General features: G+C 32.7%; 1 protein-coding gene across 6 annotated transcripts in view; it reads left to right on the top strand.

Moving 5' to 3' along the window:
- ASH1L (ASH1 like histone lysine methyltransferase) overlaps positions 1-15,538 on the top strand; it is a 223,029-nt gene that overhangs the window by 58,891 nt on the left and 148,600 nt on the right. The window lies entirely within an intron of this gene.

The raw sequence follows: 15,538 nt of genomic DNA on the forward strand, positions 1-15,538 counted from the left end.
TTTACTGCTTGGAAGAATTATGATACTCGGTAATTTTAAATATGAGGCACGAATTCTACTAACGGGCTGTAATTAGGAAGGAAGAAGAAAAGCTATAGAAGTAGCAGACGGAAGAAAACATGAGAAGATTGATTATTTCTTTGACATAACTTCTTGTAGAGTAACATAAGCATGTATAGGTTTTAACAAACTACTAATAAGATTGCATACACACATTAACAAGAGTAGGAATACAGATACATAACAAAAGCAGACCTACAATTACCAGCCATATCCAGTGAAACCAAGAAAACCAGTTAGGTAACCCAGGCATTTGTGAAAACTTATTAATAATATGATGGATATTGTCTAACTGATTTTGAATAGTTTGAGAAAAATCAGACAAATTAAAACAACACATTCCTGGAAACTGTTCACATCCCATATGTTCTTTTAACAATAGATTGTCTGTAGCAGCACGATTTTGAAGCACTGCAACTTGCACTTCTCCTAATTCTTGGTTGAGTTCCGACAATATAGAACTAGTCAAATTTGTTGTTTTACTGTATGCACAGTCCAGCTTAGATATCTCCTTCTGCATTCCAACGGCAAGTCCAGGAACTGGCGGGATGAATGCAGCTACAACTGCAACAGTGCCAGGATCTTTGTTGAAGTTTTTTGATGGTCATCTTCTGGAATGACTCTTCCAGAGGATGTTGATGTTGGAAGTTCTTCTTCATATCGTATCTTAATTTGCTTTCTGGGTAGCCAAATTAGACTTTGATCCTCTATAAAAACACAAACAAACCCTTTGCCCACACTTTGATATGACCTTTATACCATTGTGAAGAACCTATTGGAGACCACCACACAGGAACTGCTTTTTTTTTTTTTTTTTTTAAGAGAAAGAAATATTATCAGAAAAATGCACTTCCATAGATGATCATCTGAAACCCTTTAAAAGATCAAAATTAAGGATATGTAAAGCATGCATTAATCGTTGATTTGCAGTTAATTTTATCCTATCAGGGAGTAATCCCCCCCTTTTTTTATCATTAATCTACAATTACATGAAGAACATTATGTTTACTAGGCTCTCCCCTACACCAAGTCCCCCCCAAAAACCCCATTACAGTCACTGTCCATCAGCAGATAAGATGTTGTAGAATCACTACTTGTCTTCTCTGTGTTGCACAGCCCTCCCCTTTCCCCCACCCCCTACATTGTACATGCTAATCATAATACCCCCTTTCTTATTCCCCGCCCTTATCCCTCCCTACTCTCCCATTCTCCTTAGCCTCTTTCCCTTTGGTAACTGTTAGTCCATTCTTGGGTTCTGTGATTCTGCTGCTCTTTTGTTCCTTCAGTTTTTCCTTTGTTCTTATACTCCACAGATGAGTGAAATCATTTGGTATTTGTCTTTCTCCACTTGGCTTATTTCATGTTTTTAGCTTTTTTAAAGAACCTCCATACTGCTTTCCACAGTGGCTGTACCAATTTACATTCCTGCCAAGAGTGTAGGAGGTTTCCTATTTCTCCACGTCCTCACCAACACTTGTTATTTGTCTTTAGGATAGTGGCCTTTCTGACTGGTGTGAGGTGGTATCTCATTGTTTTGATTTCCATTTCCCTGATGATTAGCGATGTGGAGCATCTTTTCACGTGCCTGTCAGCCATTTTTTAATTTTATTTTATCAAATGTACACCACAGTCGTTCAACAGCCCTCCTCCCTCTCCCCACTCATCCCTGCCCACTCCTCCTCACTAGTCAGTTGGTCGCTTCTCAGTGTCTATTAGTATAATGCTGTTTTGTTCCTTCTCCTTTGCTTTGTTTTTATATTCCACAGATCAGTGAAATTATATGGTATTTGTCTTTCTCTGCCTGGGCCATCTGTATTTCTTCTTTGGAGAAATGTCTGTTCAGGTCCTCTGCCCATTTTTAAATTGAGCTATTTGTTCTTTTTTGGTGTTGAGGAATATGAGTAGTGTATATATATATATATATATATATTTTGGATGTTAACCCCTTATGGGACAAATCATTTATAAATATATTCTCACACACTGTAGGATGCCTTTTTGTTCTGCTGATGGTGTCCTTTGCTGTACAGAAGCTTTTTAGTTTGATGTAGTCCTGCTTGTTCAATTTTGACTTTGTTTCCCTTTCCCAAGGAGTTGTGTCCAGGAAAAAGTTGCTCATGTTTATGTTCAAGAGATTTTTATCTATGTTTTCTTCTAAGAGTTTTGTGGTTTCATGACTTATTCAGGTCTTTGATCCATTTTGAGTTTACAGTTATTCTAATAGTTTTTTGGTGCAGTCATCAGAGTTTTCTTTATATAATATCATGTCATCTGCAAATAGTGACAGTTTAACTTCTTCCTTACCCAATTTGGGTGCTTTTTATCTCTTTATCTTGTCTGATTGCTGTGGGTAGGACCTCCAGCAGTCTAAGGAATAAAAGTGGTGAGAGTGAACATCCTTGTCTTGTTTCTGATCTTAGAGGAAAAGGTCTCAGCTTTTCGCTATTGAGTATGATGTTAGCTATGGGTTTGTTGTATATGGCCTTTATTATGTTGGTATACGTGCCTTCTACCCATTTGTTTGAGAGTTTTATCATGAATGGATGTCAAGTGATTTTTCAGCATCTGTTGAGATGCTCATGTGGTTTTTATCCTTTTTGTTAATGTGGTGTATGATGATTGATTGATTAATGAATATTGTATCATCCTTGTATCCCTGGAATAAATCCTACTTGGTTATGGTGGATGATCATTTTGATGTAATTTTTTATTTTGTTTGCTAATTTTTGTATCTATGCTCATCAGGGGTATTGGTCTAAAATTTTGTTTTTTGTAGTATCTTTGCTTGGTTTTGGTATTAGAGTGTTGCTGGCCTCATAGAAAGAGTCTGGAAGTATTCCCTCCTCCTCTATATTTTGAAATACTTTTACAAGGATGGGTATTAGGTCTTTTTTTAATGTCTGGTTGAATTCAGCTGTGAATCCATTTGGTCCTGGACTTTTGTTTGTTGGGAGTTTTTTTATTAATGTTTCAGTTTACTTGCTGGTAATTTGTTGGTTCAGATTTTCTTTTTCTTTCTGGGTCAGTCTTGGAAGGTTGTATTTTTCTAGGAATTTGTCCATTTCTTCCAGTTTGTCCAATTTAGGGCATATAATTTTTCATACAATTCTCTGATAATTCTTTGTATTTCTGTGGTATCCATTGTGACTATTCCTTTTTTGTTTCTGATTTTGTTTGTGTCCTCTCTTTTTTTCTTGATAAGTTCTGCTAGGGGTTTGTCTATTTTGTTTATGTTCTCAAAGAACTAGCTGTTGGTTTCCCTGAGTTTTTTTTCTGTTCTTCTCTATTTTATTTCTGCTCTGATCTTTATTGTGTCCCTCCTTCTACTAACTTTGGGTTTCATTTTTTCTTAGTTTACTAGTTTCTTTAATTGTGAGTTTAGACTGTTTATTTGGGACTGTTCTTTATTTCTTGAAGTAGGCCTGTATTGCTATGTACTTCATTCTTAGGACCACTTTTGTGGCATCCCACAAATTTTGGACTGTTGTATTTCTGTTTCCATTTGTTTCCATGTATTGCTTGATTTCTGTGTTAATTTGTTAATTGATCCATTGATTTAAATAATCATGTTGTTTAGCCTCTGTGGTTTGTAGGCTTTTTGTTTTCTTTGTGTAATTGATTTCTAATTTCATACCATTGTGGTCTGAAAAGTTGCTTGATACATTTTCAATCTTTTTTAATTTATTGAGGCTCTTTTTGTGGCCTGATATGTGATCTGTTCTGGAGACCATTCCATGTACACTTGAGAAAAATGTGTATCCTGATGCTTTTGGGTGGAACATTATGTAGGTATCTGTTATGTCCATTTGATCTAATATGTTGTTCAGTGCTTCTATTTCCTTATTTATTTTCTGTCTGGTTGATCTATTGATGTGAGTGGTGTGTTAAAGTCTCCTAAAATTAATGTGCTCCAGTCTCTTTCCCCCATTAATTCTGTTTGTATTTGTTTCACATATGTAGGTCCTCTTGTATTTGGTGCATAGATATTTATATGGCTATATCCTCTTGTTGGACTGACCCCTTTATCATTATGTAATGTCCTTCTTTGTCTCTTTGTCCTTCTTGTCTCTAACCCAACACCTAAAGAAAAGGAAAATCAGAGCTCAGCTTTAGAATAAAAGAAATTAGAATGATCAGAGTGGAAATAAACAGAGACTTAAGAAATATACATACGTATATATATATATATATGAATGAAACTAAGAACTGGTTATTTGAAAAGATAAAATTGATAAACCTTTAGCTAGACTCATCAAGTAAGAAAGAGGGCTCACATAAATAAAATCAGAAATGAAGAGAAGTTAAAACTGACACCACAAAAGTACAAACGATTATAATAACATATTTTGAAAGATTCTTTGCCAGCTAATTGGACAACTTAGAAAAAGGGCTCAAACAAAAAAATGGTCAGCAGGTCGTGTCCAGAGTGGAGTGAGGGCAATATGAGGAATGGGGAGCAGCTCCCCCTTCTCAGGGAGTGGAGGCTGGAGGTGGGGCTGGCCAGCAGGAGGGCCGCACTCAGGGTAGCTCCAGGTAGATGGTAAAAAAAAGGATCAATTCCTAGAAATATACAGTCTGTAGACTGAACCAGGAAGAAATAGAAACTTTGAACAGACCAATTACTAGTAATGAAATTGAACCAGTAATCAAAAAATTCCAAACAAAATCTCAGGACCAGATGGCTTTACAGGTGAATTCTACCAGTCACTTAAAGAAGAATTTATACCTATCCTACTCAAACTATTCCAAAAAACTGAAGATGAAGGAAAGCTTCCAAATTCATTCTATAAGGGTAGCATTACCCTGGTACCAAAACCAGACATGAAAGAAAATTGCAGACTAATATCCCTGATGATCATAGATGCAAAAATCCTCAACAAAATATTAGCAAACCAAATTCAAAAATAGATTAAAAAGATCATTCACCATGATCAAACAGGATTTATCCCAGGGTGCATGAATAGTTCAATATCCACAAATGAGTCAATATGATATATCACCTTAACTAAAGAAAAATATTATGCGAAGTGAAATAAGTCAGTCAGTAAAAGATGAAAATACCATGTGGTTTCACTTATATGTGGAATCTGAAAAACAAAACAAACAAAACAAATATAAACCCAGAGATACCATTGGGGAGGGGAGGAGGATTAAGTAGGTGAAGGGTTAAATAGATACAAACTTCAAATCATGGAATGATTTTGTCATAGGGATAGAAGCATAGCATGGGGAATATAGCTAATATTGTAATATCATTGTATGGTGACACGTTAATTACACTTATGGTGATCATTATGTAATTTATGAATCACTAAGTTCATCTGAAACCGATATAATAATATATACAAACTATATTTCAATATAAGATTATTTTAAAAACATGATTCTTTAAATAATATAATTTCTAGTTATAAAAACTTATCTTTTCAATAAACAGTTTATGTAGTCCTATATGACTTCATTTTAGTTTCAAGATTACAAATCAGTCCTTCAAACTATTAAATCTTTAAATGTTAAAGCAAAATCTTTTTCTTGTCTTAGCAAAAGGCTTAAGCATATCTTAATTTGGCAAGATACAGAATAGTTTTGCTTTATATTTTATGGAGACAAGTCATGAATATTCACTTATCTTTATAGAGCACTGTGATAGCTCTGAGCTTATTTTAAGGCATTCATGTCATTAACAATGCATAACTAAGGCTGGCAATCTGACTTCGATTACACTTTTCTTATTTAAGAATGTGGACTTTAATTTTTCTCATCAGACTGAGGCATAATGGTGTAAAATATTTAATCAAATGTCAGTGTGCAGTTTCATCAGTACATGAAAAGAGCTGTGCATTGTAAAGGGAGAACAACACAAGCAATTCTTTTGGTAATGAAACTGTATCTTGACTGTGGTAGTATATACACAATTATACACAGGTGATAAAATATATAGGATTACACAATAACATGTGAAACTGCGAACATCTGAATAAGATGAGTGGATTATGTCAGTGTCAATATCCAGGTTGTGATAACTATAGTTTTGCAAGTTATTGGAAGGAATTGGCTAAAGGATATACTGGATCTCTGTTATTTCTTACAACTATAAGTGAATTTGCAGTTATTTTAAGTAAAATGTTTAAAACAAAAAAACTATGTACCATTATCAATTATGTTTTTCCCCCAGGATTCAAGGGAATACAATACTAAGAAATTTGTTGCTATAACTAATTATACTAATAACTGTAACTAATTATAATGGGTAAAAAAGACAATAAATTGGTATTTCCTTAATGTGTAAAATATACATATGTTAAAATATGTATATAAAAATATATGTGAGTGTATGTATATTTGAACACATATATATGTATACACATGTGATTATGCTTAGTAAGGGGACACCAGGGCATCCTCATTAGAATGTAGACGAAGAGGATGCCCTTTGCCGTTACTGTTTGATAATGTTACTGAAATAACTATAGTAGTTAAAGTTAGAAAAGGAAAATTAGAAGTATAAAAATAGAAAAAGAGTGTTGTTATTTGCAAATTATGTTTTATACATTGAAATCCCAAGAGAATCAATAAAAAAATTTATAATTCAGTGAGCTGATTGACAGAGTAATAAGTGAGAAATCAGTAACCTTCATATGTATGTGTACAAATAACCAGAAGATTAAATGAAAGAGATTTCGTTAAAAGGGAGATGAAATATCGAGGAAATAACTTTTCAGGGCTTAAGTCTATATAATGAAAGCTTCAGAACACTACTGAGTGTTGAACAAATGAAAAGGTTTGAATGTTTCTTGATAAGAAATCATCATGAAGATATCAATTCTCTCAAAATTTGTCTGCAGATTTTTTTATTGTGGTAAAATACATGTTAACTTCAAATTTACTTTTTAAACTATCCTTTCATTTACAGTTGTGTGGGCATTAGGTATAAACACATTGTGAAACCATCATCACCATCCATCTGCAGAATGTTTCAGTCTTCCCTAACTGAAATTCCGTGCCCATTAAACAGTGATTCCCTATTATCCCCTCCCCACGGCCTCTGGCAACCACTATTATTTCTGTCTCTTATGAATCTGACTAATCTAGGTACCTCAATAAGTAGAATCATAGTATTTGTCTTTTGTGACTGGCTTATTTCATTTAGCATAATGATCCCAAGGTTCGTCCATGTTGAAGCATAGGCCAAAATTTCCTTTGTAAGGCTAAATATTAATTTTTTGTATCTATATACCACATTTAGTTTATCTCTTCTGTTGATGGACATCATTGGAGTTGCTTCCACCCTTAAGCTATTTATCAGTAGTGAAGCTATGAACATTGGTGAACAACTATCTGTTCAAGTCCCTCCTTTCACTTCTTTGGGGCATTTGCAAATTTAACAGTCAAAATGATTTTTTTTTTTGCACTACATAAGTTGCTTGTAGAGTTTGTATGGAAAAGTAAGAGTAGATGAAACATTTCTGAAAAGAATAATAACAGGTAGGATTCAGATGTGCTAGATAATAAAACAAAGTTAAAATGATTAGAACATTATGGTGGTGGTACATGGATAGACCGAGCATCCATGACTCAGAATGGAATATCTAGTGAGAGACCGAAGTATGTACAAGAATTTAGTACATGAGAATTACAACATTTCACATCAGAGGATGAATGATGGAGTGATTCAATAAATTCCAGCAAAACTGGGAAGCTGTCCAGAAGATTTTATATGTAAACATACACACATATATATTAAACTTCAGGAGTGTATGGCTTTTCATCTTTTTTTTTCATTGCTGTATTTCCTTTGAGAATAAAAGATGCCATTGTTTTCCACATTAAAAAACAAAACAAAACACCTGTTTTTATTCCACTTTATCTTGTAGCTCTTGCCCCAATCTGTTTCCCTGTTCTTTACCTGGTTTTGGATTCCTCTGACCATTCTCTTTTAAGTCCATTCCAATTAGGTTTTTGCTCTTGCACTTTACAGAAACTGCTGTTGCATGGTTACCAGTGATCTCTACAATGCTAAATCCATCTAAAAAAATACAGTTACATTTCTGTGTGATCTGTCAGCATCAATTGGCAGTTGTCACTCTTGGAAATACATTATTTCAGTTCCAAGTTACTACACACTCACTCCCTTTTTTCTTCCTTACTACCTTTTGTCTCCTCTGTCTTTGCTGGTTCTTCACCTTTCTGATGTTTTAGTGTCTCCATGTCTCAGCATTAAATGGTCTTTAGTCCTCTATTCTTCTGTTTATATTCACCCTCTGCTGGTATGTCAGCTGATCTCAAAGCTTTGAAAATCTATATGCTGTTGTTTTCCAGATTTTAGTCTTCCTGCTCAGACTTCTCTGTTTGGATGTTTACAAGGCCTTTCAGTCATAACATGTCCAAAGCTGAGCTCTTGATAGTCATTTTCAGTCCTCTAACCAATCTTTATTTTCTTCTCATCACTTCTACTGTTTTTACCCTAGTCCAAGTCACTATCATCTCTTGTCAAGATAACTATTGTAGTTTCCTAACAAGACTCCAGGGGATTACCCTTGAACCACTATTGCTTTATTAAGAGAGTAGCTAGAGGGAGGGAATATTTAAGGATTTAAATGAAATCATGTTATACTCTTCTCAGATCCTTTTAGTGTTTCCCCATTTCATTCAGAGTAAAACCTCAAGCCTTTTATTGGCCTAAAGGCCTCCCGTGATCTGTCTGTAATCACGTATTTTATTACTCTTCCTACTCAGTTGCTGAAGTCCTGCCACTAGCGTTCTTGGTGTTCTTGTTAATAACTTCCCAACTTTAAGTCTTTGGTCAAATATCACCTGACCAGTGAGGACTAGCCTAGTCACCTAACTCAATTTTGCAGACTGTTCCAGCACTCTCAGTTGCCCTATATTTTCCACAGCAGTTGCCATCTTCTAATAAATATTTTTTTTAATATTTATTTTTAAATATTTAAAATTTACTGTTTTGTTGGTGCTGCCCTTCCCTCCCACTAAAACACAAGCTCTGTAAAAGTAGAGATTTTTGTTTTTATTGTTCTTTGATGTGTCTCCAACAGTGAGTAGGCACCCAGTAAATATTTGGTGAATGAAGAATTAGGTCACATGCCTCTTCTGCATGAAACTGTCTAGTGGCTTCCTTTGTCTTGGACTAAAGAAGGGTCTATCCCTTACCAGCTGCGTGACTATGTTTCCCTTTATTACTCCAGCAAGTCTGGGTTCCTAGGCTATACCAGACAAGTTCCTGCCTGTTTTTGGTATTGTTCTTTTCTCAGCTAGCTACATAGGTCTCCTTCTCGTTGGGGTTTCTACATAAGTGTAATCTTCTAGTCAGAACTTCCCCAACAACCTATTTTAACATTGTAAATCCTTTTCAACCCTAGTCTTTCCTCTTGTGTTTCCATGCTCTGGTTTTCTCCATAGCACATTTCACCATCTTATCTCTGACAATTTTACTTTCTACCCCTTGCGTGCTTTAGAATGAAATCTCTATGGTGAAAGGGATTATTTTTCCACTGCTGTTATTCTTAGCATTTAAACAGTAGGTGCTTAATAACTGTTTGCTGAAAAAAACTAATTCCTGATGAAGCAAGAATTCAGTATTATAAAGTAAAATCAGTAGTGTTCTGGAAAACTCAATTTAGAGTTATAAAACATAGCACAAATTTATTCACAATAGTAACAGCAGTATTTATGAAATATTTAGAAATAAAAGCAAGAATTTAGGATCCATATGAATGAAATTATAAATATCCAGTGAGACCAAAAAGTTGACTAAATAGATGTTTACTTTGTAGTTATGGAGCTAAAGTTAGTGTTACAGATATCTTTTTTCCTCTACTAATATACAAAGTTAAAGCCATTTGGAGTTTTTTTACAACTTCAAATGGACTTCAAGGTCTTTGAGAAGTATACATGTGCCAAAATAACCAGAGAGCCCTATGAAAATATTCTAAAATTAGTGGTTATGGTTGTACAACTCTGAATATATGAAAAACTATTGAATTTGTGCTTTAAAGTGGTGAATGTTATGATACCAAGATCTCAGTAATGTTAACATAACCAAGGGATTTCTATAGGAATACAAAAGGAAAAAATTAGTCTTTCAATATATATTACAAAGCTGTAGTATCAATATATTTTATTAGTGGCTTAATTAACGTAAATATGAATGAAGCAGAATAGAGAACTCAAAAGACCCAAATATGAATAGAAATATTTGACAAATGTATTTTAAATCAGTCAATGTGAAATGAGTAATGGAAGAAGTTGGTACAATTAACAAACCTTTTGAGGTAAAAGCAGCTTCCCTACCCATGGATTATATTTTAAAAATTCAGGTTGACAAATAATTTTTTTAATTCCATAAAAGCATTCCTTGAATATGTGGTAAATGTTGTCACCTTTAGGAGGATAATATCTTTCCAAGTATGCTATGAAACAGAACTATAAAGCTAAAGAAACTATTTTATCTAATATAATCGCTGTTTGATTTGGCTATGAAATCAGGCTAGATTTAAAGTCACACCTCAGTCACTGCTTAAGTGATTTTGGGCAAAAAGTCATACCCAAACTATTCTTTTTTTAAAAAATCCATTTAATGAGGATAGAGTAACTACATCATATGGTTGTGAGGATTAAATGGCAGAATATGCGAGGTACTTAGTACAGTTTTTCATATGTATTTGAATACATAAAAGATTTTAACTTCTTTTTGAGAAAAATAGAGGAGGTAGAAAGAAAACTGATGATAAACTGGGGGAAATATGGGTAACGAGAGAAAGAACTGTTAACTTCTAAAATACTGAGGGTTCTTATTAGAAACGGTAAACTCCACAGTTAAGAAAAATAATATGAACCAACACCTTGAACAGCTATTCCACTGCTAAAGAAAATACACACGGCTAGCAAAATCATGTGACTTTCAAAATAAGAGGTAATAATGAAATGTAAATAGAAATACAAAAAAGGATATAGGTCGTGAAATCTTAAACATTGACAATGGCAATAAAACGTCTTTTCTTCACATCTAGACCATTGGTGTCTCAGCAAAAAAACTCACATTGCTTAATGTGAAAACATTATAAGCCATGCAAGAATGCAAACCAACAGTAAGGAAAGAGTCAGTAGATGAACATAGACTTTACAACCAAAGAATTGAAAATACTGAAACCATGTGAAAGATTTTTAAATGTTTAAAATGAGCCAAAAGAACAATTTGATTAAAAACAGGACAATAACAAGTAGGTTGGAAAATGAACTAAATAGTATTTAATTCTGGAAATAATGGCATTTGAAATGAAAACTCAATGAGTTAATCAGAACAGCAAGCAGGAGAGTGAAATGTTTGAGGATAAGTATAACCAAATCCCCCACATTGTCAAGGTTTGGGAACACCAAAATCAACATGAACAATGTTAGTTCAATATTTAATTTCAAAATAATTATCTGAATTAAGGTTTTTAGGTGTTACTGATATTTCTGCCATAAGAAATATTCTTAACAATGTAGAATATCACAAGTCATAAAATAATATATTGAAATATAATTTATACAGTGTTTATACAGTCTGAATTTTTATAATAAACTTTTTCCCCATGCTTTCTTGGCATATAGCTGTTAAACATTTGTAACTATTTATTGTATATATCCTTAGAAATAGCTTTCCAACTTTAGAAATTTATCTGAAGGAAATAATTGAAGAAGTAGGCAGAGATTTATTAATTGGATGTTCATTATATTATTTATAATAAATAACTGATTTTTATGAATTATGGCCTGTTATGAAACCATTGAATTCATAGTCTGATTTGATTTATATGCATAGAAAGGTGTCTTCCTTGTTTAAGTGGGCTATGAAACAAGCATTTTGGGCACCATTTTTATAATAGTATATGTATTTCTGGGTATGTGATGAAAAATGTGAAATGTGTTAAGTGTTTACCCATAGTTGACAGGATTTATACTTTAATCTCCATTTTATTTTTAGTATGCATACTTTAATATTTGGAATATAACCATTTTTATGTTGAAAAAAATATGCCTAATAGGATGTTTTGATACAATATTTTTTCCATTGGCTAAGATTATATATATTATATATATATATTTTCTATATATATATATATATGTAAAAGTAAATAATACACTCCCTTAAAAATGATAACCTCTTACTACTAGTTGTCATTTTAAAGGGATCTTAGAAATATAAGAGAATGTCATCAGTACCAAATTAGTTTTCAATGTCTTATTAATATTATCTTATTCACTCAGTTTATCTAATGTCAGGATTTTTAAGAAAAAAGTCTTTGAAACCAAAACCAAATTATCTGTGTATGTGTGTTTTTTTTTTCTTTAGTCATAGACCATTTACTGTGGGATACTAACTGGGGTAATTTTAATTAATCTGATATATTTATTTCTGACAAAGGTGAAAAACCAGATTTGAGTGCAGACAATCCTTTAGTAGGTTAAGGGTGCTGGATATGTTTCTACTTTTCTTTTAAACATAATTTTTAAAATTATTTTTTATTGAAGTATAACACATATAAATCATAAGTGTAACAACTCAATGAATTTTCACAACCACCCCATGTAACCAGCATTCAGTTTCAGAAATAGAACATTACCAGCACCCACTAATGGCCTCCTCATGACCCTTCCCCATTACTGTCCCACACCAGGAGTAACTTTTCCTGACCTTTAATATTATGATTAGTTATGTTTATTAGTGAACTTAATATAAATGGAGTTGCATAGTCTCCACTTTTGTTCTGGCTTCTTCTATTTAATGTTGTTTGTGAGATTTTATCCACATTATTGTGCAGAGTATAGTTTGTTTAAATAGATTTTTAAAGGTAAGAATTAAAATAGAAAGTATCATAATTTCCAGATTTAAATATATTTTAAAATACTTAAAATAATAAAGGCTTTTAATTTTTAAGTTTGTACAAGTGTAAGAGTACAGAATTGGAATATTATTTATAGGATGGAAAGAAAATGTAAGGGTTTCTTTAATTACAAGCTTAATGTATGTTAAGTTATATATGAGACTATCAGAAAAGCAAGTTTCATCTTGGGCAAAATTGTAAGGTTCCAGTCCAAAAGAAGAGATAGTTCCTTTAGTTCTGAGTTTCTCAAATAATGGTTGTTTTGTGTTCCACTTTGATTGCCATATGTAAAGAGGAATATTGACAAATTGAAACATGTTCATCAGGAAATGACCAGAAAGCAGTGAGACTGCTTGGATAGAAGGCTGAGTATATTGGTTGAGTTCAAATGTAGGAAAAGCTGTTGGAAGAAGAGGGTTGACTTATTCTATGTGATTTGAGAAAGTGAGACTCAGACTAAGATGAATATTGGGGAAAGGCAGATCATGCTTCACTCTTAGGAAGAACTTTTTTTTTTAGTAAACACATTTCATTATGGTTAATTTCAAATAAAATAGAAGAGTGACTAGTACAAAGTGAAGAGACTAGAGATATGTACATACCTATTACCAGGATCATCTTGTACATTTCCTATGTAATATCTGGAACAGTCCTTTCTACAAGGAACTCTGGTTCATTTTATTGGGAAGTGGTAATTATTGACCAGTCTTGATTTTAGAGGTGTTAGTTGCTACTGGGTTTTCATTTTCTTTAGGGATTTCATTGGATAGAGGTAAGGAAGAAATTGTGTGAGTGTATGTGTGTTAAAGACTTTATGTATTTCTAATTCAAACTTAAAGTTACATGGTTTTGATTTTAAATAAAGTTACTTCTTTGATTTTATATTGTATCCTTTTTCCTCTAAAATATCAGTTCCTAATGATATTCACATAGTAACTTATTTTATGTCTCTCTCTCTCTCTCTCTCTCTATATATATATATATATATATATATATCTATGTTCAAAATAACTCTACCAATATTACCACTAATAGGCTCACTGCATGCGATTTAAGATTTCTGTGTGGGCAGTCTTTTTGTCTTTAGAGTGTATAGTATAAATACTGTGTTTTAAAGTAATTCAAAATAACTTTTCCATACATTTATGTAATTAATTTGATAGATATTGGGTGTATTTTTTACATTATTTTCAATATTTAGAGATTTGGGATATTTTATTCATGTTATAATTATGTTTCTTAAATATGTAAAACATTTAAGTGCAAAGTCAGAACCATAAAACAGATGCACAGAGATCTAACTTCTAGACCTGTTTTCTCTCTCATAGGTGACTATTTTCATTAATCTTTGGTTTATTCTTCCATTTTTAATATAACCGTGTGTGTGTGTGTGTATTCCTCCATCCCCATCTTCTTAGACAAAAGGTAGCATATTATAACCACTGTTCTAATAGTTGTTTTTTTTTTTCAATTTAACAGTATATCTTAAGTATCATTACATAGCAAGTTTTTTGCAGTTTCATAGCACTCCTTTGTTACATATATACTTTGGTTTATTAAGCCAGTCCTCTGTGATTTTGGATTTAATCCAAATCATTGAAATTTGGATAATTGGATCATTTTAGGGTTTTGCTATTAAAACAGTGGTAGGTTTTATAGCTTTCTGCAGACTTTTTGTCAGCATATCTTGGGACAGATTCACTAAAATTGGGAATCTTGCTTAAAGGTATAGTTGAATGCATGTGGTATTTTTCTAGTTATTACCAATTTCCCTTCTATGGGGATGATATCATTTTTACATACAGTACATTTCCAGGTGTCCTTGAATTTGATTTTGAATTTTCTATCCTGTTCCATTGGTTCTTTTTTCAGTTTCAGTTCTATACTTCCAATGAAATGATAGAGGCTTTAAAAAATAATATTTGGTACAGTTATCACTTTGCTTTTCTTCTTTTTAGATTTTGCTAGCTGTTCCTCTCTATTTTTCCTAATGAGCATTATCATTTTTCTTATTCCTGAAAGAAATCTTGGATATATTTTTATTGGGACCACATTAAATTTATAAATTTTCTTAGGGAAAATTGACATCTTTGTATCTTCCTAGGCAAAAACACAGTATGTCTTTACACTTATTTAAGTTGTTCATTTGTATTTTATAGTTAAGATTCTTCTTTATGTCAGTTAATACCTAGATTTAAAAAATTATGTTGAAACATGAAGGGGAGAGAAAAAGAACTCTAATTGTTATCCAAAAGTAAACCAGACTGTTGTGTGAAGTAGTGAATTCATTTGTAAAGTATATAGTAAGGATTCATGTACTGGATAGCAATTTACATTAATGACTTCAAAGTTATTTCCAACTCTTAAGATTTGACATAAAAACAGATTCTGTAGAAAATATGAATGTTTTATTGTCTTTCCTGTTCCTCTAACATTAAGAGAGAACTTGATTGCTCATTCAAGACTATAATTGAGAAGGAGTTAAAAGAATAGAAATAGGTCAGGGATTGTCCTGTATTAGTCTGTAATCATTAAAATCAGCAAAGAAGGTAGGCTGGGAACCATTTCAAAAGAGGACCGTGGAGATTGTAGCT

The sequence above is a fragment of the Manis pentadactyla genome, chromosome 19 (genome assembly GCF_030020395.1).
Source record: "Manis pentadactyla isolate mManPen7 chromosome 19, mManPen7.hap1, whole genome shotgun sequence".
Classification (NCBI taxonomy): domain Eukaryota; kingdom Metazoa; phylum Chordata; class Mammalia; order Pholidota; family Manidae; genus Manis; species Manis pentadactyla.